At 38.5% G+C, this 27796-nt stretch overlaps 1 protein-coding gene across 2 annotated transcripts in view; it reads right to left on the bottom strand.

The window, feature by feature from the left end:
* tmem121ab (transmembrane protein 121Ab) overlaps nt 1-25101 on the bottom strand; it is a 52443-nt gene extending 27342 nt beyond the window's left edge. For both annotated transcript variants that reach the window (XR_008607611.1, XM_055054140.1), the window contains exon 1: nt 24755-25101. The gene's annotated coding sequence lies outside the window, so the exon portion shown is untranslated. The remainder of the gene's footprint in view (nt 1-24754) is intronic.
* Between the last annotated feature and the right edge of the window lie 2695 nt (nt 25102-27796).

Below are 27796 nucleotides of genomic sequence, written 5' to 3'. Positions count from 1 at the left end.
CTTTTAATCAAGCTTATTGGATTCTGGTCTTTTGTAACCATTGGACATCACACAGGTTTGACAAAGAAAGTAATCATTCAGTTTATTTAAGGAATTGTTTTTGCCCTTTGTAAGAAGTCCATGCAGTTGATCTCAGCAGAATAGCTAGAAAAAAACTTCAAAAAGGCATGTCTTACAAACTAAAACACACCACAAGAGATCTTTAGCCTTGCGAGTCATGTAGTAGAGAATAAATAACCGCAAATTCCTTAAAGTATTGCAGCTCTCTGGTAACTTTACCTTACCCAAGAATGTAGTAGTTTCACAAACATCACTGGGTTTGTGAAACATGTCCAACAGAAACTGCTCTTTCTGAAAATACCAAAACATCATTCCCTACTTGCATCATCATACTTGTCCAAAGATCTACTGAGAGGTTCTGAAGTACTGTATCTTGGCGTGTTGCTCCAATTTCAATATGGCAAACAAGATGGCCCTGGAGAGGATAGTGAGAGAAGCTGAGAAGGTCACTGAAATGTCACATTCCTCTTTCTAGGGCTGTGACATTGAAAAAAAAAAGTTCTTCATTTCCTTTATATGAAGTTTTTAAACTGCTGCCATCAGGCAAATAATACTGCAAAATCAACAACAGAACAACCGCACTGCTATACAGATTTCTGCCTGAAGTTCTTATAACTTTGCATATCTTATGGTACTTGTTTCATATTTCTTAAAATTGTTTTAAATAATCAGGGGGATTTTCCCAGTAAAACGATACCCTCTTTTTTGTGGTCTATTTGCTTCATAACAAAATAAAAAATGCATTTAATTTAAGACGATTTAAGAACCCACCGCCATGTTTCATAGACCTTGTTAAAGCCAAGCTCCTTTGTTTCTGAGGTGAACCTCTCTCTCCTCAGTCTTGAGAATAGTACTTAAGATCAGGGTTGTAATGAAAACCAGGTTCCCTGCTGGGAAAAACTCTTGTAGCCGCTTTCACGGACATGGATTATGCCTGGTCCTAAACTAATTTGCCTTTTCAGTGGATAACTCTGTTGAGAAATCTCTTTAGTAAAGGACTGAGAGTAACTGGCCCCTCCTCTCGCTCTCTCTCCTGGAGTATCTATTCTTTGTGTTTTTTCTTTCAAAAGCATGAACTTGCTCTATCCCTGATATCATCCCTCTCTCCTGTTGCAAAGCGATTTTAATTTAAGACTACTTGTATGGCTTGTGCTTATTCATCATGTTAAATATCCCTTAGCCTTCCTCTCTCTTGGCATAGATTATTCAAATGACGGCTCCCCCATATTTAGAATTAGGCTGTAGACATATCGGCCCATAAATTGTCTCGATCTGCCACCGCACTCCAGATGCAAAGAACTCCAATGATGTATGCTCTTGTGTGTCATAATGCACTATTATTCCATTTTGGACATGCATGTGGGTGCAGGGTGTGTATTAGCAAGCCAGATTAGAGTCATAAAACTTGGTGCAGAGATGATGACATTTACCCCCTGACTGTAAAACCTCCACAGGCTGATTGTGCTCTCGCACTGTAAATTCAAAGCCTGCCGCAGGGGAACTGAGACAGGATTGTGCATGCTAATGATATGTCAAGTTTGTGTATATAAGGCAATTCAAGCGGGGGTTTTTGTTCCTCTTTGTTTGCATGCACATTAATCCCATTTATGTGCTGCAATATGTTTGAGTTTGTTAATCCATACTTTAGAGCAGCTAACATGAGATACATCTTAGTTCTGCTTGGGTGTGCAGAGAGCAGTCTAAGCTTTGGTTTAGTAGTCCTTTTACATCTGCCAAGAAACTGCACAAGAATCCTCCTTTTTCACAGCATGTCTGACTTCATAGCCCAACCAGTATCTCGTCAATCTATCATGGGGCTCGCAAACAGGTTGTACAAGTGAAGAGAAAAGGGACAAAGAATGACATTGACAGGCAAGTTGCTGCAGAAAGTCTCCCTATTCCAGGGACAGCAAGCTGATTGCTGATAGCAGATGTGTGTCTAATTGCTGCGGGGTTGGGCGCCCTCGATGTGTCTCTGTTTCTTCTGTCTCTGCCTGCCAGAAAGCTAAGCCCCCACCAAAACCCCCCAATCACTGCCTTAATTAGAGGCCTTATCTCCGTCAATCACTGTGCCTTTTTGCTCTCCTCTGCAGCCCACTGTAGGCATATTAGTGTAACAGGCCTGGCCAGGATGGCAATGTGTCACACAGGACGAGTAGAAATGGAAAAAGTGGGAGACATAGTTTAAAGAAAAAGGGAAAGAATTTTGAAAAAGATAAATGGAAAGCTTTTTGTGATTTTGTTGTATTTGGTATTCATACCACTGGAACATTTTCACATTTTGTTACACTAGAATCACGTTTTGTCACTTTTATTAGGACTTTATGTGACAAACACGATGTGATATCTTAGAACTAACATTAGACAACATTTAATTCAAATTATTATTTACATAGATTTTAATATGTAAATTTTTTTCTTGCAATTAATCACTTTTTTTTTCTTCTTTTTTACATATTAAGGATCCAGCCGAAACCTTTGCACCATTTCTGGCTTGACGCACTAGCAATATCTCCAAACAGTGATGGATGATATGGCCACTGAACTGTCCCACTGTCCAGTGGGATTAATTTTTACTTCGAAAAATGAAAAACTACTAATGTTTTCAAGTTTTGCAAAAAGGAGTTAGCCTGTCACCTAAAAGCTTTTCAATCCTAAACTACCATCTCAGCGCAAAACGTGGTGCAGAAAGCACGTTAATAACAGCCTCCATATTCCACATTTATCAAGGTTCCTGAAACACTTAAAAGCTAAATAGATAAAATAGCACTTTGCCCCGATGTTGGTTGAGTAACCCAAATAACAGATTAAAAACAATGAATATCTTTGTGGTGGAGCTCTGCTGAGTCAACGATTTAGCCGTATTTTTAAACCAAATATGCTCCTTATGTTGACGTTATGTAGCTTTTGATTAAAATGTGATTCATTCTCATTAATTACAGACCCTGCAGTTAATGCGATTAAAAATTTTAATCAAGACCAACCACTACTTAAAACAAAAAGGTCATTAAAGCACAAAATGCACTGAGTATAGGGGCCTAAGCAGAACTAAAGAAACTTGTTATGCATGAATACACATGAGCATTTGAGCCATGCATTTGGGTCAGCTAACGTATTATTAGTGTTACTATCTTTGACTATTACATCTTGCATAATTTACTGATAGATGTTGAAGCCCATTCAGAATTAACTAACTGAATTACTTCAAATATGCTTAAGTGCTGTCAGAGTTGAATCTGGCTGCATGAATATCGGAAGAAAACCATCTCATTAGCTGCAATGAAATTCAATAAGGCTACTAGGGTTTCCAGGGGCAAACTTTAATTGTATTCAGAGTGTGAACGAGTGAAATGTCATCCACTGACCAGGCAGCACAGGCACAGATTTACTGAAGTTTTAAACCAAGTCACGATTCATATACCATTAATAATGCTTGAGTGTATTCAACCTCATAAATGAGCTGGGTTTGGGATTTTATCGCAGTGCACCTAAGGCTTGACTCTTAACAAAAGGCACAATTTTATTTGTGGACACTTCTTATTTTGCCTGGAGCTTGGGATTATCATATAAAACCATAAGGCCTGTGTAACTGTTGCCTGTATATAAATGGAAATTATACTATATCTTGTAGAAGGATGCATGAACAGAAGCAATCAGCTATTGCATAAAAGAGCTCCTTGCAAACATCCACTGCTTTATATGGAAAATATAAGGCCACATAGGACAATCAATAACAAATATTTTCCACTGCTATACTAGATTTTCTACAACAATGTTGGTCTAGAAATCAGCAGAAAAGGAAAAGCAGAATTGCTAAAGCTGAACTGCTCAATACCCGTTGGCTAATTTACACCAAATCTAAAGACGTGGAATGGATTCACATTGTTGACATAGCTGACTGTATTGCAAAGTGCTTCCGAAAAAGAGTTTTATTCATAAGTTTTCCATCAGATTTTATTTTGTTTTGATTCTTGCTGAGGACCTTGCTTGCATTCCTGTCTTCGTGTGACTTTTGTTGTTTTGTTTTATTTTTAGACATCCAATGTAGAAATTGACATCCAAAAAACTCTATAGAAAATAAACTTTCTCTCAGTTCATTACCATTGGTGCCACTCCTTAGCAGGAGCATACCCTGGATAGGGAGCCACGTCTCTTTTATGACGATTTGGGAAATCCTGATTTTTACTGGTATCGGTCTATTGTGTTTTATAACCTCCAAAGACAGAAAAGTTCCAGTAAACATTAGGACACTTCTTGCTTCCTTCTGCTGATGAACTTTGTGGAGATTTCATTTTTCAGTGGTAATCTAGCTGCATCTGTGCAATCAACCTACCATCTGTCTTTAATGAGGTCTTTCTAAATCATAATCAATATAGAGATTTTGTTCCATTAACAATCAAGTTTCAAATATAAATGTTTTTGAATAACTAATTTACAAAAAAAATTGTCAGATGGATCATTAAAGAACGATCAGGCAGTTTATGCAGAGAAGCCGCGGGTTGGTGAAAATCTGATTTTGATATGTAATTGAGAAACAAAACTATGTTTCAGTTAATAAGGTAGTCACATTAATTTAGACTTGTGAACGAAGGATAAACAGATGGGGGTTGTTGAGGTTAAGTGTAAGTGATAGGCACAAAAATGCAGACATGTAAATGTGTAGCTTGAGGATAGGTTAAAAAGGGAGGTTAGGCCAGAGGTTCAGAAGACTGGAACAGGTCCAACAAAAGAGAAATATACTACAACAGAGTGAGCGAACAGGGAATCCTCCCTCTCTCTGTGTCTCATGCTGGTTCTTTCTGGGCACCTCTTCAAAATCAATTTAAGAAATTACCATTCAGCCAGAGTTCCGTCATTAGGATTTTATAATTTCATCTTCCTCCTTCAGTGCCTTTATCCCAGAGCCCCTCAGTTCATCTCCGCAGCACAACCCGGGTGAATAATTAACCGCAGCCGTGAGCAGAAAGACGATGAGTGACACAAGCATTCTATCACTCGCGCACAGCCGTCCACCTTTTCCAGCACCGGTGGTTCACTTTTGAGTCTCTTTTTTTCTGTTTCGTTTCTTTATGGCTCAGCTCATACCTCACAAGTCTCAAGTTGGTGTGTAAATATGTCAACACTGTAAGACAAGCACAAATTATCATGCACAGAAGTCATATTCGGCTTATCATGTTTACGCACACTTGCTATCTGTCAGTCAGGAGAGACTTTTCGCCCCTTGTGATCCATTGTTCTTCAAACAATCTGTGGGGGCCATGCTGAGAAGAGATGGGGCCCTCATCTGCCCTCTGTTTCATGTTGCATTTAGCTCTATAAACCAAGGTGGGGAAAAAGTGAAAGGATGGAGGAGCTACTGCTTGCAAGGGGATCACAAGGTGAGAGTCTTACCCAAGGTTTAGCCTTAAGACCTGATGTGGGCAGACATATTTTATGAGAATCAATAGGAAGGCTCAATCAGATTCTCTGCAGTCCCAGCTATTTCCATACCTCCAGTGTTAGCTGATTCTTTGTAGATAACAGACATTTATTTTAACGTGCAACATTTTCTGCAAATAGAGGACATTATTTCACATATTTTGCAAAAAATTGATTTTTCATATATTCCATCTGCTTTTGATTTGCTCAATAGTTCCAGCATGTCTAAACTGGTGAAATTAAGAAATGACACAATGTCAAGGCCAGAAAGATAAATTGTGTAACCAATATAGCGATCACTTGTTCTTCCTACTATTATTGCTTAATCATCACTGTTAATTCTTGCATGCATCTCACCTAAATTCCTGCTGCTTATTTGGTAATGCCTTTGTTTTTTTTCTATTAATCAGAGTTTATAATTCCTTAAGCATTTTTTTTCTCTATTTATGAACTATCAGATGCATGGTCAGTGACTGTAAATATTGCAGTGATTATTCAGACTTCAATATGAATAACTATTGGACATGTTTCGTTGTTTAGTGTTTTTTCTTGGTTTTCATTATGCTGAGTAATTTTTTGTATATTCACTTCAATTAAATTGTGCCTACTCTTTCAGTTTGTAACTTCTGACACTTGTTATTAATCAACAATCAGCATCACTGCTACCTGTTCAACAGTCATGTATTTATACTTCCAGCTTCAAATCCCATGGTTTCCAACCCACTACTTTTGAGGTTCTCATTCTTTTTTCTGTGCTGTGAATTTGAAGATTTTATAGTTTCCCATTTTAATCTAAGTGATGTATTTTTGCCTCCTGCCTGTATTTAAGCATAATGCCATCATTATGTGACTGGCACAAAGACCAAATGGATACTACTAAGCAGCACAGTTTTTTATTATATTTGTAAATAAGAAAACATGAATAAAAGGGCATACCAGAAAAAAAGAATAACTGCACCCAAATGAATGCTTATTTTCTTTTTTCACATTAATGAGGGAGCTATGCTGCAAATGTGTCATTTAACTTTAACACTGTGGGAAATGCTGAAAGTAGTCGGTAAAACTACTAAAGAGCACTTTTTTTTGGATAGAACTTTTGGATTATTAAAAAAAACATGTACAAATGCCAAATAAACCTAATTCTGCTGTGCATTCTAACTACATGGGGTCAGAAGTTGGGTAATACTATTGCGCTTTAGAATAAAAAACAGTATGTCTTACAAAATTTTATCTCATTTTTAGAAATAAACATTTCATCTGGCGAAAAATGAACTCAGGTTGATTTTAAAACATAAAAAGATTCTTTATAACCCATGCGTATCTATTGCTGTCTGGCTTACAACAAAAAAAGGATTACATTTTAAAAATTAAGATTAGGATCAACATGTCTTCCAGACTAGGAATGGCCTGGTCCAAGTATGATATTCACAATATGAAATCTTAAGAGTTAAACAAATTGTTGCTGTATTATGGTATTTCTTAGCCATAAAAGGGCTGAGCAGAACCTTTACTTTCTGAGGAAAGTAAAGGTATCAGCATGATACTTCAACTGCAGTATGACGTGTGAGGGGTCTTTGCTCAGAATAGTGAGAGGAGCTGAGGATGTCATTGGAGTGTCCTTTCACTCTTTCCAAGATTACTGTTAGATATGCAGGAGGAGGCAGGGCTCTGAGCATCGCAAAACTCTGTCTCTTGTTCCATTTTAGATACCCTACATTATACAAGTTTAGCTGAAAATTACTGAGGCTATCCTAAATTTGCTTTTTAAGAGATATGCTATTATCTTTCACATGGTGTTCCTTTGACAAGGATATGTGGTACTCCTTTAAGGGAAATGCAAACTAGCGGAAGTATGTTTTAAAACAAAAAATGCACCACCCCAATTATCTAAGCAACCCACGTCTGCTGCATCTAGTATGTAGCCGATGCTCAAAAGTATGTCTCCTGCCAAATCTTTTCGAACCTGTTCTATTCAAACACATTAGAGCTGATTAAACAGAAATTCTGATAAGACTGTACTTGGCTTGAGTTCAAAATTTTATGTAATAAAGGTGGCAATTGACTTGGCACTGGAGATTTGTGTTCCCTTTCAGTTTCCATGCCATGGCTGCTTTTGTCAAAATGTGAAATAAGTCCAAACAACCAACTTTGTCCTTCTTGGAGGTTAAAAAAAAGGGTGCACCAGTCTATTCCATTCAGTTGACCTGCAGTATGCATCAACAGGTCCTACAATGCTTCCCTGTTCTGGTCTTTCAAGCATTTTTTCTGGCGTCACATAACAGGACTTTAGACAACAGGAAAGATATGCCATTTTGAAACCATGGCTTTTTAAGACATTGGTATACATAAATACTGTTTTCTAACCCTGAAAAATCGAATCCACTTCTGTTTATCATTAAATGTCTCTAATATGTGTATCCAACAAACAACATTAAATAAATGATTTAAATCATTCTGTAGCTCATGATAGATTTGCTTTCAGATCCCCACACTCATTTCTTATTAAAGGCATTTCACAAGCAGAAGTAATAAAAGTTTTAAGGATGAAATATTGGTTTGCTTTTTGTAGGATACTCAACCAATGGTTGCATATAAGATAAAAATATGTGTTTGCAATTATTTTGCAGTGTGAGGACAGAAAAGCTGAGAATTTGCAAAGTCTGCCTGATTGAACACACCGCTCTCAGACTGAGTTCACTTCACTTAATCAAAGCCAGTTACAGAAATGTTAGGCCTGTAAGACATGTGTAGAAACTGTTCTACATATTAGTTTTATTTGCCACAAACTGGGTGGAATTTGCTGATTGGAAGTGGCATGCAATCATTCTCAATAATTCGCATTCCCCAAAGAGTTGACTAATTGGAACCATTAAAATCTTGACACCGGTGGTTAATTTGTTTCCCTGTGTTTTATAGTGATCATTTATCCCATCGGAAAGCTCAGATGAAGCATGAGGTGATTACTCCAGTAGTCTGCCGGGGTGGGTTGAATAAGGAACGCACAGGCCAACATCTCACGGTTCCCAAAATCCCTCATGTCATCAGTCGCTGCCGTGTTTTTGTCACATGTAAATACCAGGTCCAGATTTATTCCGACAGCGACCACGGTCTTTATGAGTGCACCGAGACTTTAATGGGAGAACAGTCAACTTGACCTTTCGGCGAATTCCTTCAGGAAAACACAGGGAAATATCCTAATTTGAAAGACATGGAGCTGCTAAGAAAACACACATTGATTGTGTTGAAACCACCGCTGTCCACACAGCTTGAAGGAGAGAGGTGAAACAGGGCAGTTTCTCTGGTTGCACAACAATCATGAAGAATGTACTTGTGTTGAATAAAGGATGGGTTGACTGATTACTACAATATTGTAGTAATCAGGCTACATGATCGGAATGTGCTTCCCGAATTGAGAGGGTCAAAACTTGAATTAAAAGTGGAATTCGCTCATTGTCTGTAGTTTAGAAGAAGCTTTAGAACAAGATTATACAGGATTGTCCAGTTCCAGTTGTCTAGTTGCATCTTTCCAGTGGCCATTGGACAAGAATCAACCCTAAACAGGACATTTACCCCCAATTCTTTAAAAAGAAAATCTTGTACACCACAAACTGCAGTGTGAATTTCTTTACTATCTTTTCAATATATCTTCGTTTTTGTTTTGCTTTTGTTTTTATTTTTTTTTTGTTTTTTTGAGAACCTGTTTCAACTTTAAGAAAAGAAATGAACAATTCATCAGAGGAAAACCTTGAAGGTCTGACAGGTTAGGATGCCATAGATGTGTCTGAGATCATCTAATAAGACACTTTACTCTCAGCCTTGGGTCTCATTGCATCTTCTCTCAGAGAACCTGACAGGGTCCCAATGTTGTGCTCTTCAGTTCAATGGCCAGAGAGCATAACATTTGTTCAAATTGGCCTGAAGATTGTCTGTCCAAGGAGGCACAAGCTGATTTTACCGCAGCACAGGTGCAGGAAGTTTAGCAGTACTTTTCTTTGCAATTCATAGCTAAAAAATCAGCAATTTCTAAAGCTATATTTAATTAAATTGAAGAATATTGTAAATAAAAATAACAGCACTAATTTTAACCAAGTGGATCCAGGGTTGATTAGTCTGAATAGGCGCAATTTTTGCATCATGTGAGTTGGCTTGTCAAAGATTCATCACTGTGTTCATCTCTCTGGCTCTCTCTGCCATCTGTTCTTCTTCACTCTGACTCACTCCATTCTCTTTATCATTCTGATCCAGCTTTCACAACACACAGAAATCACCCAATAATGTAGTAATCAGGAATCGGGGGGATGATCCATATGTGTTTGGCCCAAATTGTCATACATAGACCAACTGGATTGGTTTTCCATCAACTTGTCCAATGCAGTTAAATATTCTTAGCACAGAAAACACATAATAAAATTCAGTTTACTGTGCTTTATTTTTCACAGAAACCTCACTCGTTTAAAAATCAATACATTTTACAAAATATATATTTTTTTAATCATACCTACTTTATATTCAAACATTTATATTCAAATATTTGGACAATCTCAAGAGCACAGTGAGATAAGAGAAATGCCTGCCACCATAAGGGTACGAGTATCTTCAAGGTCACCTTTTGTGTGTTTCAAAACATTTTATTAGCATCTCATTGACTGCTTGCTTTTATGCTCTTTAATAAAAGACCACAAAACTGCTGGGTATGTATTACCTGATGAATTTGATCAGTAAGAAAATCCTTTATTGTACCACGAGTTGAAGCAAGACTACTGGGAAAATGTCTGGACAAAATGTTTGCAACAACTCTTACAAGTGAAATGTTTTTTTTTTCTCTCTCTTTTTTATCCAGTTCAAGCTGCATTTTGTGTCCTTCTGCAAAAGGCAAATAATATAGTCTAGAGCCAGTGGGCTGGTTGTCCAGAGTTTGTTAAATTCAATCACCTACTTTATCCTTTTAGTTTCCTTGTCATCAATTGATAACTTAACTCTTCTATATTGAGTTTCTCCTAAAGTATGTTGCTTCACCTTGTTTGCTTTCATGTTATTTCTGTGAGATTTATGTACTTGGCTGTGTAGCTCCTACAATATCACCTCAGGAAATATCCAAGGGTTTACAGGTGGCAACTGAGGAGCATTATTTTTCTCTGTAGCAGTGTCTCTTATCCCTGATCCTCCTGGCCAAATGCAACACGTCTTAGATCAGGAGTTTCAAATTCCAGTCATCGAGGGCCACTGTCCTGCAGTTTTTCGATGTGCCACAGGTAGAAAACACAGAAATGAAATGGCTGAATTACCTCCTCCTTGTGTAGATAATTTCTCCAGAGCCTTGCTAATGACCTAATTATTCTATTCAGGTGTGGTGCAGCAGAGGCACATCCAAAAGTTGCAGGACACCGGCCCTCGAGGACTGGATGTTGACATCCCTGTCTTAGATCATTCCTTGCTTTAGCACACCTGATTCAAAGTATTGTGAATCAGAAAAAGCCTTTTAATCAGCCATCAATTGCTTATAGGAAAACTAAAACTTGCAGGACTGTACCTTGAAAACCAGGATTAAAAAACACATATCTATACAATAAAGCTACCCTAACTGAACCTTCAGTAAATGTATTTTATATGGTGCAGCATATGGTGTAGCAACTGTCAGTCCAGTTGAACCATAATATTCCACACAGTACAAAGTCAAAAGGGGGCAATAGTGTGGGGGTTTGTACATTCTCTGGTTAGATAAGAAATTAAGCAAATTCTTACCAGGCGTATATCAAACATGAGATTTTGGTAGTTATAGAATAAGAAATTTTAAGGATTCCATTTAAATTCAATGACACATAATAAAGAAGTATCAGTCAGAATGATTGTGGTTTAATTCACTTGGTTCTACATCAGGAAAGTACAAATTTTGTTAATATGGAATGGTTGGATTTTAAAGTGCCATCATGTTGCCTGTTGCTTTATTTAGATTTTGTGCAGTTCATAAATGCAGACTCCTGATTGTTCACAAGCAGAATTGCTGTTGGTACACTAAAAACACAGAGCAGACCCACATGTATTCATGTGTAGAAGTGTCAGCTTGTAGCACTTCACGGCTTTTGACAGAGAAATTGTAAAACTCGCAGAGCTCGGTGATGCAAAGCGTCGGTCAGCCTCTGATTCACCCTCTTAACTCCTCTTGACCAGTTCTGATGTAAACACTGTGGCAGATGAGCTCTTGCTTGACCAACACAATATGTGGTCTGCCTGCCCTTTGCTGTGATGCAACTCGAGGCTCCTAGTAAGTTTTCAGCCGCTTCTTTGGATTTCTAGCAAGTTACATCACTCTGAGTGACTGCTGTGATTGAGAATGTGAGCATTTCATTACCGTCACGCTTCAATTATTGGTGAGAGATTTAAAAGATATATGGCAGTCAAAAGAAAAGTCTACTGGAAGACTGAGACATTTGCACAGCTCCGTAGAGGTTTTGAGGCAGAAAAAAATTCATCACCACATAGTTTTAATGATTGTGAACAGACGGACAGGGAACATAGTTGATATTGATCTGCTGAGGCTAAGAATAATGCTCAAAGGCACCAGGCTTCAGGGAGCGGGCTGGCTGGGTTTCATTAAGTGTAAACATTTTCAAGGCAGAAGTAGCCTGAAATGAGAAAATTCTGAGCTGTGAGAGATGAAGGTGAGATAGAAAGTCAAAGGCGAAAAAAGCAAACAATTCATGATCTTTTCTTTTATTCCTCAAGCCATCTCTTTGGACTTTGCAACCAGCTCTGAATAGATGATAGAGCCTTTCAGTTACAGTGCCTGGTTCTGGCCCCGGCATAAAATTATGGGCACCAGCCCCCGGTGGACAAAGATGAAGCACCAACAACTACCTTAGCTCTGGTTCCAGCAACAACACCTACATAAACAACCTATGTGGGCTTTTAATAAGTCTTTCTGCTTTTGTTTGTTGTGTTTCAATCTGTTTGGCAGATTGGCAGGGCGTTACCTGCTGACACACATTGCTGTGATGATAATTGCATTTGACTTTGTTGGTGGGCTTTGTGATGGGCGAAGCGTGAACTGCTTCATCTTTGTTTATCTTTTTTTTGCCTAATTGCAGAGTACAGTGGCTTGCAGAATGCCTATCAGTCCCGTGCTGAGTTGAGAGACAAGCCAGCAGAGAAAACGAGAAAAAAAAAATCCAAACACATTTTTATGTAGACAAACACTAATCCATTCCTATTGAGAGTTTGCATGTATAAACATTCTTGTGATTATCCACATGCTCGCTTGGGCTGCAAAGGGAAAGAAGGATAAGATAAAATGGATGAATCTTTTGTGCTTAAGCCCACACGCCGAAAACAAAGAAGTACACGTGAGAGTATATCGCTCATGAGTGTTTATGTGTGTCCTTGGATTACTGCCTGTTGGTGTTTAAACACTGTTGGAAAAGACGAATGGGATGAAGAGAGAAAAGAAGGTGAGGTAAGCAGAGATAGGGGAAAAGCAGTAACAACGGTGGAGGGAGGAGGTCAGGGTGAAAAGGACTCCCCGTATCTCCAGACTCCCCATCCACTGCTCAGAGGCAGTGACACAGCAGCAGCTTTCCCTGCCTTTCACGGCTCAGTCTCAGTGATTTGGAGCTGAATTTATCCCCCCAGCAACAAATACTAGCAGTCACTTTGGACTTATCAGTCCAGCAGTCGTGACTTCAACCTGGCAGAGGCTGTTTGCCCTTTCCCCTTGTCGGGATTGATCTGTATCAGTGATGATGAACACAATAGTTCCGTCTTCTGGGCTGAAGCTTACAACCCAGTGGTAATAATGTCCAACAGAAGGGGTCAGATGGCCCCCATACATGGGGGTCAGCACCTTACCATGGTCATTGCTTCCCTGTACCCTCACCAGGTCAGTGTCTTTTGAGGACTGGCAAAGGCCTACGGGTGACAAAAGAGGGGAATCCGCAGGAGAATGAGACATGGACAGTTAGCTGATGTTCTCTGCGTGTGTGTTTGTGGCGTAATTAAATCATGGGAGTTTCTGTGGCGCACATGGCGCTTAGAGGAAGCATGGGTGCTGACTTAATTACAAGAAAACAGAGGAAACTGTGATTACACACAATCACACCTGCACAGCACCACCAGTTCTGACACAGGGTTGTGCAAACACGGTTTACTACAGGAACAGCATTAACTTAAGTCTAATAATCAAGCTCAGAGGTTTTACTGCAAACAGCACCCTATCAAAGTCTAGTGTTTATTTGCTTTGAGGCAGGGATGTAAAATTAACAGTCATTCCAAGGTGAGTGTACCATCAAAGGTATCATAACTGCATTGTTTTTGTTTTTCCAAGTTATCCATGAATAGACTGTTTTTGCTTATGCTTGCAAGATCTTGAGTTTTCTGGTTCCTATCTTCTGTGGTTAGTTGGTGAGAGGCAAGGTCCTCCCTGATGGAGTGTCCATTGAAGGGTAATAGAGATGTACAGGACAATCAGTCATGCACACACAATTTGGACAGACCAATTACAACAGGGGTGTCCAAGTCCAGTCCTTGAAATTTACCATTCTGTCACCTTGAAATATGTCCCTTCTTCAATACAAGCCTCTTCAACCCCAATAAAGATTCATGAATGACTTCTTAATGATTTAGCAAAAAAATAATCCATACTTGCCCGGAATCTTCTCTCACCCCCAAGTTAGCTGCAACATTACAAGGATACTTTCAAAAGAAAGTATCAAAATAGAAGCTCTTCCTGTTCTGTCCTCTTAGAACCCTAATTACTGCATGGACAATATGAAAATTGTCAGAGCTATTTTTAACTTAGTCATTAAAAAGTTTAGTATATTTGTACATTTATATTTTAATTGTGCAGATATTACATTAAATCAATTTTCAAAACATTATGGAGCTGACTATCTGTTTTTAAAGTCACTGAAATTGCTTCATTTAAAGATTGAAAGTCAATTATCCAACATTCATGCAGTAATTTACAGATTTGCATTTCTCACCCAAATGAATTAAAGCTGCACTAGACAGTTTTGATAAGAAAATATTTATTTTGGTTGCTGACTCTGAGTTGGGGATTTACTGCTCTTCCATTTGAAATATGATACAAGGCTCCTTAATGAATTAGCCTTTCAATAATAATGCATTAATTATTCAAAAAATTTTCCCCTCATTTTTAATGCATTAAATCATCAACACTCTAGCTATAAAGATATGCATTACATTGACTATAAAGCAAAGACACCCGACCACGTTTTGTGCCAAGAAGGAAAAGACAAAGAGGCCTGGAGGATACTTTCAGCACAATTAAGCCATGTATCTTCCAGCTGGGTGAAATTATCACATGTAAATGAACAAAAAACCATTCAGCATCATAGTGGGTAGGAAGCATATAGCAGTACAGACGGACAAAAGGTGAGCATAATTGTTTGAATACACACACAGTTGCAGAGATGCAACTCTGGGTCACCATAAAATAAACACACTCAGATTGTGTACTGTGAGCTGCGCCTGGCTGCTTGTCAGATCAGCTAGTTTTCTAAATGATCTCATACTCTCTTCCTGCTTAACTGGGATGACAGCATACAGATGAGGCCGCCAGAGGGCCAAGTCTAGTTTGCCAGCCTGGGACCAGGAAATAAACAGAACTGTCACTCACATGCCAGTAGCACAACAGAAAAACACCCCATTTATTCACATCTTCATATTTGTGTAAATCTTTAAATCAGACATTTGTAAAGCTGTGATTATAACCATGCAAGATTTAGGATGAGAGGGAAAACGTTCTCCTTGAGGATCTCTTCATCTAAGGGATTTTCTTCTCAGATTGCCACTGGAAGGTGAACCTCTCGTCATCTAAAGTTTTTTGCATCTGTCCTTGGTCTTGCAGTGTTCTCTATCCTCCTTTCCACAATCTTGGAGCAACTTTCCCATCCCAGCTACAGAAAAACATTTCCACACAAAGACGCTCCCAACATGGTTTCACGGAGGAGGTGGTGTTTTTTAGATTGATGTGCAGGTGTTGATATATGCCAATTTCTGCATTTTGGATGAAGACAGAAATATAAATACTAATCTCATCAGAAACAAACATTTCTTGTTTACTTCAAATGCCCTCTGATAAACAGTGACTTTGACTTATTCAGGTCTCCTCTCAATTTACCACTCTTCCAAAAAGCCAGGATTTTCAAAGTGAATGAGGAATAGTTGTCTTGTTGAGAGTCAACCACCTTAAGTGTAGATCAATGCAGCTCATCCACAGTAACCATTGACCTATTGGCTTTTTCTCTGATCAATGCTAACCTTGCCAGGTCTGTCAATTGTGCCATATTCACCACATTTTCAGATCATGGATTGAAGCTTACTTTGGCTTTGAGAGGTATTTGAAATGCTGGGTATTTTTATGACTTTGCACTGCTTCAAGCTTCTCCTCAACTTTATTTTTGAGCTCTCTTTTATTTATTGGTCTTGATACTGTTTGTTTCCTGCGTTTGCTAACAAATCTTTTGAAGACTGAATTCATAGCATGTTGGAGAAATTAGCTGATATATGAAGGCAAATGGACCCCCGGCATGTTATTTTGGTGTATTAAAAAATAGTCAATTTAACAGCCATTTTGTACAACATTTTTTGGTAAAAATTTTTTAAAATGTTTTTCTTTCTTTATACTTTACAAATAAGCAATGTAGTGTAATTTTCTACCACATCTAGCTTGTTATTTGCTTTTAAATGATTACCTCCCACAACAACCTGCAAAAGTTCACAAGAGTTAACTTGTCCAATGTGTTTCTTTACACTTTCTTTCACATTTTGGTCACATTCAAGCCTCTTGATAATTGTTAGTTTCCCAGAACCCCAAGGCTTATAACAGCCAAAAAGGTAAAGCCTTTCTTGAAAACATGAATTTGATGTTTTTCTTTGGAGAAAACAAACTGAAGGAGCTTTAAGCCTTGAGAGAAATTCAATAAAAATAAATAACCTCATCAACCTATTAAACCATTGTGATATGCAACTTCATTGGTAAGTGTAAGTGGTCCAAATGTTTAGATTTTTTATTTTTTTATTTTCCTTTATCTTTATTATTTAGCCAGTGCGTATGGAATACTTGATCAGCGAACACCGGACACACTGAAGCACTCCACACACGGATGGTTGGTGAAGAGGGTGCTTCACACTTTCTATGTAAAAAGGAGTAATGAGAGCATGTGAAGGCACAGGATTCAGTTGAGTAGTGAAGCAGCACAGCTTGCAGTAAAGATCGTGTAGATCACTGACAGTTTATGTACGATGCCATGATTTAAGGCATGCATAAAACATATTCTGTAGCTGGATAAAATGCCATCTGGGCAAAGTGGCAGAATTAAATTGCCTGTGTGAACAAATTTTCATAAAAAGGTTTCTTTTTGTTCAGATTTGTTTCAACTTGAACGTGCCGTATAAAATTAAAAATGTAGAATGGATACAAAGCTGAAAACAATGTGCTGATACAAAAAAAAGCATGAAGCATAACTATATTTATTTGTGCTGTCAATCAATGTAAAAATTGTATTTGATTAATTATCATCTAGCACTGCGATTAATCATAATTAATTACTATGCTTAACTTTTGTAAGATTGAAATGCAAAAATGCACATTTTCAAAGAAAAAATGTTTAAGAAAATTGTACAAAAACCACACATCTGAGTTTTTCAGGTTTTCATGAAAGGTTTTAAATAAGTATAAACTGGTTGTGCTTCAATGGAAGGATAATATAAGTTATGATGGATCTGTTGATGGATCTGTGTTGGTAACACTGTTACCTTGCAGTAGGAAAGTTCTCTGTTCCCCCCACATTTCAAATGCATGACTGTGAAGCAAGTCCTCCACAGCCCACTAACAAACAAACTGGGCATTACATCACATTAGTGCCGAGCACTTTAATTTCCTTTTCTATTTTTGCTATTCATCATTGCTGTTATTTCATTAAATGGTAATAACTGTACATGTTAACACCCTTCCATGCCAACTTTGTTTTATCTGGCCTACTGCATCAGTCATAAAAACTAACATTGCGTTTCTAATTACTCAGAAATGTTTTGGGGAAACTATTTAAATATCCCTTTGTTCCAGGATTTGTTGTCCTTTTTCAGGTTTGTCAAAACACCAAAGCACTTGATCTTAGATGTAATTATGTGATCGACTGTGTTGTAACATCCTGTGTTCCAGTCAAAGCAGCTATCTCCTCCCATGACCAGACATTAAGAAATTAGAGTTCCATCCATCATGCCACCGTCACCGTACCTCTACCTGCCTGTGGTACAATGGATGTTATAAATGTCTCTGTACTTCAATGACTGGTTACTCATAATTTCCTTAATGTTTGCCAGTTAAAACTCCTGAATTCATACCTGTAGTAAGTGCAAAATGCATGCTGTCAGAGACCTGATAATGTTAATATGATTGTTTTTAAATCCATGGAGTGCCAAAGACAAATTATTTATTTTCATCTTTAATTTTAATAATATGTTTCACAATTAGTCTTTTTGTACTTAATAAAATGGATTAAAAAACAGGTTGGCTTCTATGGTACAGAACTAAGCTAAGCTTATTGACACATCACAAGTAGATGATGTGTAAAGCCGCAGAGAAAAAATTCTCGTATTTATAAGTAGTATTATCATTTCTGGGCATATAGATGGTGAGAAGTTGAAACCGTATGGAGACATGTCAACCAGAACTGCATCTGTCTAGCAGTGCTAATATCCCACCCGAATAAAATGACAGATGCTGAGTGTTTGGTGCTATAACACTGGCATGTGGAACTGCTAACTCCTTAGTCATTCAAGGTTTCCTGAACCAGAAGCTGAAAAGTCCTCGTTTGACACCCAAAAGACACAGATAGTCCTCTCAGCTACATCCTAAATGCACAAACATCCACTGTCACACTACAAAACTCTGATATACACACGTTATGCTTCCATGCACGCATCAAAGCTCAGAACACCATGAGCTATCGCACCCTCTGTCAGACAGATGCTCAATTCTGTTCCCTCTCACACTTTCAGGTAAATCACAAGAAAATATTCTCATGCACAGGATACACAAATGCACAATTATGCACACTTTGACCATCTGGTTAGGTGTTTTCACTTTACATTGATAAAAGAAGAGTATGAAAATAACAAAAACCCTAACATCAGCTTGCCATGCTGCTAATTTTTGTGTCTTCATGCCAGAAGCAGGTGCTCCGCTGTGAATTACTCTCTATGCATGGGAGCGAATAAGTGCACAAATGCATTTGTATCAGCCGCACACACTCGCTGATAGATTAATGTGGATCCATGTTATGCTGACAGTCCAGGCATTTAAGCAGGCAGGGTTGTGCGTGGTGTAAGCTGTTTCCTGCGAGAGCTTTGAAAAATGTGAAAGGAGCCCCGCACTCTCTGTCCCCACTTTCCCTCCAAGGAGAAGAAGCCATAGAGAACACCTCATGAAAATATGAAAATAGGTTGTACAATCTGACTTATAAAATCATTACAAAGGAAAACGTCCCTGTGGGATAATGTGGGATATTAATGTTTATGGACACTTAAATCCTCCAGAGCTTCCAGCTATAGTACATTACTTTGCTCTGTTCATTTTTGTACGGGGCCCAGCTTTTGCCAGCATGCCTTTTGAGAGCATAAACACGGCTGCACAGCTACAATAAGGTGCATGAATTAGATATGAGGTTGATATAGAGATGTAAAAGATCTGTTGGCTTTAGCGCTGCATTGCTGCTCCAAAACTGCAGCAATATAGCTACCAAAAGGCAGAATGTAGGAAAAAAAAAACTTGGGATTTAACACATGGAAAAAGGTGGACTAGATAAGTGGATATTTCTGCTCTATCTTGCATAAACACATCATCGGACAGAAAATGTATGTTTGATTCACTGCCTGATTGGTGAACTGCACGCATTCAGGCATGCATGTGAAAAGGACAAGACTCTCCACATCTGACCAAGCCACTCTACTTGAACTGATTGATTTCACATCACTTCTGTATCCCCGATAACTGCATGCCTGAAGGGGCTGCGATGACGCCAATATTTCACTGCTACATGCATGCACAACTGCACTATGTTTGCAGCACATTTTTAGTGTGGGCCTGCCATGGTGCACGTGTGCTTGTGTGACGGGTGTGGGTAAATTCATGGGAGGATGTATGATCGTAGGTGTGTGTTGTGAGAAGCACCAGCAGCTGGAAACTGTACATGCGGTGACATTTTTGATGATGACATGCCACACGTCCGCTTGTATCCAAGACAAGATGAGACCTCTGCTGCTACTGCGCCTATTGCTTTTCTTTTCCTTGTCAACAGTCTGAAGTCGGTTTTCTGAGCTAGCTAGTGGGAAGAAAATAAGGTGTCTTTCTAATGTAAAAGTACTCTTTTTTTTTTACTCTTTTACTTTTTCTTTTTTTTTTTTACCACATTTTGTCACATTGCAAACAAACTTCACTTGTAATATTTTTTTTGTGCAACAGAAACAAAATACTGCATAATTTTGAAGTGGAAGATGAAAAAACACTAAATGGTTCTCAAATGTTTATCATGAGTATAAGCAACAAGCAAGTCTGGTGGGAAATTGTGAGTACACTAAAAATTAAATTATACACCAAAGTATAAGCATTTCAAAACAATCCGGGAGGAAAACCTGTCAGAGTGCAAAAGATTTGGCAATAAGGAGGAGATTCACCTAAGACCCTAAATGTCCAGCCAGCTTCTCAACTGAATTATTTAGACAAAAGATATTCCCATGAAAGAATAGTCAAGTCAAAACCCAGCACTTTGAATTCATTATTTAGAAATGTTAATGTCAAAAACTTTTTTGAGTGTTTTTTTAATATTTTCTCCTAAAAGCAGAATCAAATCACATTTTTTGATGCTGCATGTAAACAGAAGAATGGTGTAATTTTCAGGGCAATTTTATCCTCCACAAATATTAGGCTCTGTAGCAGTTAGGTTTCAATTTGCATTCCTTCGTTGTGTGCGGAAGGCTGTCAGCAAAAGATTTCAGACACACAGATAATTTAGAAAGGTTTTAGTCTGAAATGTCAAATGTGATAAAGCAGTTGTTTCATCTCAGATGCAGCGTGCCTTGTTGGGCACAAAATGTCCTGTCTTATCAGCGGGTTCTCTATGCAAGGCACGGATGAAAAGCTTGATTAACACTTGAAAACCTAGGAAATTTTCTGGCTCTTCCGGGAAAGCAAACAAACCCTTAATTGAATGTTCAAATACGGCTTCCATGCCTGACTTTGTAAACCACTGGTTAGTATAGAAATGTGTCAAGGAGAGCTTTTTCAAGAGAGCCAAACTAATTATGCCTGTTTACTTATAGGCTTTACTCTGTTTAATATTCAAGCTTTCAGTTTTAACTTTAGTTTTTGGAGTTCTGTGTTTTTAGGGAAGAGGCTGGGTGATGATTAGAGCAAACGAGGAGAGCAGTACCGCACACTGGTGCCAATTCTTTTATTTTTTTACTTTTAATGAAACTGCTGTGCTGACATTAGCATAGATCATACAGCAACTCATTGATGAGGTTGGTATTTTTGATCCATAATTAAGGAGTATATTTTTTTACGTACTGTGCCTTTCAAAAATACCCATCCCATAATCTGTTTCACATTTTGTTTTCTCAAACTTCAATATAGTTTATTTATAGTTGCACACTTTATGTGCAACTATACATACTGACATTTTAAAGTATGTCTATAACATCCTTAATCCTTATAAATGGTTTACTTGCACTGGATTTAGTGGTATTAGAATATAGAAGGCTAAAAAACATTTTCACTTCACACTTTTCAGATTTTTATGCATAAAGTTGATGGACAAACTTGGAACATTTTTCTTCCACTTCACAATTATGCCCTAGTTTGTGTTGATATATCACATAAAATCCCCAGTAACAACATTGATATTTGTGTTTGTGACAAAATATGACAACCAGGATTATGAATGCTTATGCAGGATTTTGCAATTTGCATGCAAAGGCTGCAGTTCGCCCGCACCTGGGCCATGTTATCGTTCAGCGTGGTAGCTATCGATTCACCATGCCATTTGGCTATTGATCGGAGTAGATCCCATTATGTCAGTGATATTGTAGCCCTCTGGTGCACAGTAAGTTTAAATGGGGGAACCAGCCAATGAGAACTGATGGGATGAGCTGAATCAGATGCAAAAAGCAGCACAATAACATGTAGCTTAGGATAGCACACCATAGTCCAGGAACAAGCACTCTCATTTCTCTCGTTTCTAACTGTGCCGAAGGGAGCTGTAGAACCACAGAGAGTAATGACATTGACTGTTTCAGAAATGCACTTTTTTTTTCCTTTTTATTAGTACAGCTCACCATGCCCTAATATCCCCTGTGACAGTCAGCCCTTACCACACTGCCTTCTGTTGATCACTCAAATTGACCAACTCACTATGCGGCGGGGTGTGGAGAAGAGGGGAGGATTTTCATTGGCCTGGGATGATTGGGAAATCCAGGGAAAGCAGGGTGGCTGAGTGGGCGTTCACCACCACAGCCTACTCTCTTTCTGTTCAAATCCGCTTGTCATGTATTTATAGCAATATTGAATTTAATTGCATTTCTAGCAAAGGGCGTTAGATTTTAAGAGACCCATAAATGGAATTCCAGGCATGCAGTAACACAATTTGCCGTGTAAAGAGCATGTAAAGTGCACACTTAGGGAAAGCAACCTGGCCTGCGATTTGTGTAATGCAAAAAAATCCAAAGCGAAAACCTATCAGCTCGCTGTGTCCTGGATACCAAGGCCGGCTGGTAAGTGCTGTCCCTCAGGCTGCGCGCTGTGCCAATGTTTCTCAATAAGACATGGTTTGAGACAGTGCACCACTGAAGAGGTACCCCACTGGGTGGCAAATGACTGCTAAACTGGCAATGAGATGATGTGAGATACTGTAAAAGGCCCTGGGCTGAGCCTGCCATCGCTCTCCATCCATCCCTGACCGCTTCATTTTCTAACAAGACAAAGACAGTTTACACAAAGGTAACAAGCAGCTGTAGGTCTTGCCCTCTGTAGGGGCACTGCTCAGATTCAAATTCACAGTCTGTTTATTACATAATAAATTGAGCGTGAAGGATTAATTTGCATTTACTTCATCATTCTGCTGATATACAGCAGCAATCTCCATACAGTGGTGCCCAGAGCTTAATATCACAGAGAATAAAAAAACTGACATGCTGATATCTGATTTCTTTCCTTCAAGGACGGCGGAGTGTGAGGACCGTAGCAACAGTCATGCTGAGATTCACTCTTCTTGCTTCCTTCCACTAAATTCTTTTCACTCAGCGTCTGAGCCAGAATATCAGATGCAGTGCCGAGAGTTATCCAATATTAAGTGTAATCAAAATCTTAATGAACGTCATTAAAATCAAACTGGGGCTCACATCACAGTGGGTTAACATGGTCTGAATATGGATGAATGTGTGCGTGTGTGTGTGTGTGTGCTTAAAGCTATATCAGAGCCTGTCATAGCGCCTCAGGGAAAGCCGCATGAGGGTCACTCCTTATTCAGAGTTCGGCTGACATAGCTTTACATTTTGAGAATTATTACTTTTAAATTCTTTTAAAGAACTGGAGCATGACAGCTGAGTAAGCCATATTAAAGAAGGGGGATGCTGGGTGGCTACATCAATTTCAAGCACCAGTCTGGACATTCAAAGGTCACATGGTTAATCCAAGCACCAGCTAATGCTCTGCTAGGATTACAGAAGTATAAACTGAATAAATCCTTTGAAACATTTGCTAATATATGACATACTGTTCTAGTGCTCTACTTAATTACTAATTATTTTGTTGTGTTCCTAAGCCAAAACTAAGCCCACTTGAAAATCATGGCTAGGTTACTGTTGTCGAGATATACACAATTTTTAAAAGCTACGCTTCGAAACTGCACATATTTTTGTCATGTTGTTCCAATTCTTAGGTAAACCGGTTGGCAAAAAGAAAATAAAAACAAAGATGATTGTATCTTGATTTGCTCTTATCCATCACGTGTAAACAAGGTGATAAACTTAAACTTTACCTGACTTTTTATTTCTAACACCATCAGAAACAATGCAGGTTTTTGCATTTTTACCCTGGAAATAATGGCACATTTTTTGGTACATTTAATGAATAGATCAATATAGCTTAAAAAAAAAAAAAAACAACAACAACATTTGATTGGCTGATTATTGATCAAAGCCAATCAACAGAGAACTGGGAGATTGATCGGTGCATTTCCACTAGCTAACAAGCAATGCATTATTGTTTTTAGCAGTGAGAACATCTACTTTGATATGGTAGATATTTTTGTTTTCAAACATCGCTATAAAGCTATTTCTATTCAAGGCTATGTTACTGCCAGGGTCTCATCTAGAACTGAAATCCAATGAGACAGTTAGAATGCATCCAACTCCACAGCCTTATTGTGTTTTAGTTATTTTTTTTAAATCACATAGGTCCGAAATGATTAATATGTTTCACTCTACAGCTCTGAGCATGTGGACTCAAACCTGTCAGTTGCGTGGTCCAGCAAAATCACCTGCTCATTAACCTTACTCTGACAAGGGTTAGAACATGGCAGGTGGCATGAAAGCTCATATATGTGGGCAAGAAATTCAAGCTCTCTAACTCAATAGTTGAAATTAAATGCGCAGGGTGAAGCGGGGTGAGCGTCATTATCGAGCAGTCAGTCTGAAATACGGTGAAGTGAGATCCACGGGGGTCGTATGGATTATAAGCGGCGTGCGTGTGCGCGTGCTAACGGTGGATGGGCTGATTTTTTTTTTTTTCCGCTCTTCTGTCTCGCGCGCGGACCTGAGGCACGAGCAGATGCTGCTTGGGCACGCGCTGCCTCTCGAGCCAGCTGCCTTAAATAAAAGCTGACGAGAGCAAACGGAAGCTCGCCGTTTGTCAAAGCAGAGATCAAACCTTATTTTCACTTGTTTCAAAACATGTTTCGTGACCACTCGATGTCTCACGTTAAGAATCTCACGAATGAAACAAAAAATACATACGAATGTGGGACCTAAAAAAAGCGACAAGAGGAGTCAGAATAAGGATGGTTGAAAGTGAAAGATCTTCTAAATAAATGACCAAACGCTAAAGCGTCAAACTTCACCTAAACTAGACTTTTTGATCATTATGTCAAGTGCAATATTGGTCTTAATGTGTGTCATGTCCTTTCAGAATGGGAAAGAGTGATTTAGTGTCAATTTCTATCCCACCCTTTCTCGTTACATGGAGAGGAGAAAGCTCCGCTCTTACCTCCAGAGAACGGCGAGTCGCTGTCCAGGGCTCCCGGGATGCTCACTCTCTGTCCAGGGTGCTGAATCTCATCTCCGGCTCCGCGCAAGGTGGCTTTGTAAATCCGCTGCGTGGAGGCGCTGAAAACGCCGGTACAACAGGGGGAGAAAAAAAAAAAAAAAAAAGAAAAACTGCTGCCTGTCCGCTGTGAAGTTAAAGAGAATCCCAATCCCAACACGACGAGCGACGGCTGCTCGAAACCCGTTTGCAAAATACGTGAGTTCGCATTCAGGATCGTGAAGACTGAAAGCGAAGCCTGTTGGCCAAATGGAACCGCTTTGGCAAGTGTAATTGCTGAGGCTTCTTGGCCAGTTGCTTCTTCCTCCGGATAGGCTTAAACACCTCTCCCTCCTCCCTCCTCCCCTCCCTCTCTCTCCTGCTCTCAGTCTCTATCAATCACAGCTCCCATTCAAATATGTTGGAGCGACATGAAGCGAGAGCCTAATTCTGGAGACTGCAACAGACATGAGCGAATTACTGCCAGTGCTGGCACAGGGCTCACTGTGATAAAGGCATCGTTGATTAGACTATAAAGTCAGAACTGAAGAGATGGTTAATTCGTATGTTAGACAAACAGTGCTGATACATGAGGCGTTTGCATTTAAATCTAAACCAATCAAGTTTTTTTTTTTTTTCCTGCTGAATATTTTAATTGCAAATAACAAAGATGCTGCAGCTATTAACTAGAAAAAATTCAAATCATTTATTTGGCAAGATGCCATTCTTGTATCAAGCAATGACCTTATTTTGAAAAAGAATGTAATTCTTGCTAGAAGAAATAGTTTGCATATTCTTTAAACCATATAAATACTACAAAAGAGGATGTATTTGTATTTAGAATCCAAGTTGAAAGTCCTTACAGCAGCTTTTATTTCCCTCCATGCAAACACTTCGCACTTTAAATTCCAAATCAAATCAAGAAAATGTGTTATCATTTTGGAGAAAGTGAGGAGAAAAAAGAACAATAGGCTGATTAAAAAAGGAAGTGTTTTTTTTTCATGCCAAACTAAAATACAAATAAAAGAGAATTGAATAACCAACCACTGTTCACTTATTGTAGTATCAGTTCAGCATTTGGAGGTGATCTGATGAAACCTTCTACATCCAGAAGAACGCTCTGTCTTTTGTCAATCCATAAAATGTCAGCCAAGGTTTTGTTTGGGAAACTAGAACCTCTTATGTCCATAAAACACTTTTTAGCAACAAGATCCTGCTGATAGCTGTTAACTTTTAGAGTACTCAGTTAACCGAGTACTCTAACTGTTCTTTTAAACCTTGATGCTGATTATGGGCTGAGTCATTGGACATTTTCTAATCCATTTGACTGGAAGGTTTCTGTTTTTATCTGTGTTCGTCTGGTTCTGTTTTCCATTAAAATGCACAACCAGACTTTTTTTCTTCTTTTTTTTTGGCTTTCAGTTTTTCAGAGAGGCGTGCACTACAATCAGCATGCACAACATTCATGGCCTCTGTCCTTAAATAAGGAATAACAGTTTGAAATCCGTTTTTTACAGAATGAAGAACCTTGGAGATTACTCTTCTTTTGTTGTTTTCTTATGCACAGTCAGGATAGATCTGCCCATGGTGTTGGTACTGTTGTTTGCTCTTTACTCCACATACTATTAAATTATTTGCCATGTAGAATCATATCTTTTAACAAAAAGAGTGATTACGCTAGTTAGTAATGTTCAGCTGTCGAGGACTCCTTCAAGTACAAAATGAAACCTCATTTTCTGTTTTGCATTTGGTTTGTTTTTTTTTTCCTGGTGGATCTTTTTTCCTCCAACGTATGACGATTACATGGTTATGTTGACCCATCCTATGTAGCATCCTGACCTGGCATAGTGGTCTTTGTTAGCAGTGTAATCGACTGGCAGCCTCTCCAGTGTTTTTGCCCAGCTCTTGCACTAACATAGCAGTGCTAGACTCCAGCAGTCAGCAACTAGATTAGGAACGGATGGATGAATTTGCAATTTTTTACCACCAGCACCTGATTGCATGGTGTGATAATTTGCACTGTTAGTTTAATATAACTAATTCAAATCTGTCTGTGGGATTTCCGCTGATTTTTCAGTTTCCTCCTGTAATGAAATAATTGCACATCACAGATGTGTCATCGTGACCTTAAGAGAAATAAAACAATTGTAATGAATCAACTGGTTGCTGGACTCAAACTACCACAATGTGAAAAATTATTTAAATGCATGCAAAGGTCTGACTTTAACTAAAAACTTCTGTCAACTTTGACTTTTCCAGCCATTTGGGGGCAGCAGCTACTTTCTGTGGTAATAGTCACCCAATTACTTATTTGCTGTCCTTTACTGACGCCTTACTGTTATATTCATGTTGGAGTGTTATGGTGATGGTCATGGTGACAAATTATTTAGAGCCTATAAACATTATATTAGAAAAAATTCAGAGCAAATATATCATTAAATACATTAAAAGTGCAAACATCAGTTTTACTGTTATAGTGGCAATTAACGACTTTATTTAGTTGAGAATAACAATCCAGACCACATACAAAACCAAGGACAACATAAAAGATTTCTTTTGCTGAGTAATTTGTATTCATTTCTTAAAAGAGAAATAAAATAGGCCATGACAGCAATGAGGACAGTGATGAAGAAAAACAACTAAAACAACTGCACAGAATCTCTAAATCCAGATAAATGAAGAGAAACATTAGCAGAGGCCACATGATCAGCCGCCTCACCTTGGTGTCCATAGAGTGTGCAGGAAAAACATTTACACTGTCATATTTTCATGAATTATGAAAATTAAAATCTGAGTGCAAAGTACACTGTTCTTGACTGTCTCTTTAAACATAAAGTCTCAAATGTCGTGTGACCTTAATGATAACTATCCAGCAAAAATTGTTGGAGTCTGTGATATTTTCACTTGTCCTAAAATCACTCATTGATTTCAGGACAATAAAATTTTGGCAGCTACTTCACAGATAAAATATATTACCAGAAGTTAATTGATAGAAAACGTTGAACT

Source organism: Poeciliopsis prolifica, unplaced genomic scaffold (genome assembly GCF_027474105.1).
Source record: "Poeciliopsis prolifica strain line A6 unplaced genomic scaffold, Auburn_PproV2 SCAFFOLD039, whole genome shotgun sequence".
NCBI classification, from domain to species: domain Eukaryota; kingdom Metazoa; phylum Chordata; class Actinopteri; order Cyprinodontiformes; family Poeciliidae; genus Poeciliopsis; species Poeciliopsis prolifica.
This window is presented reverse-complemented; position numbering and strand designations above follow the sequence as displayed.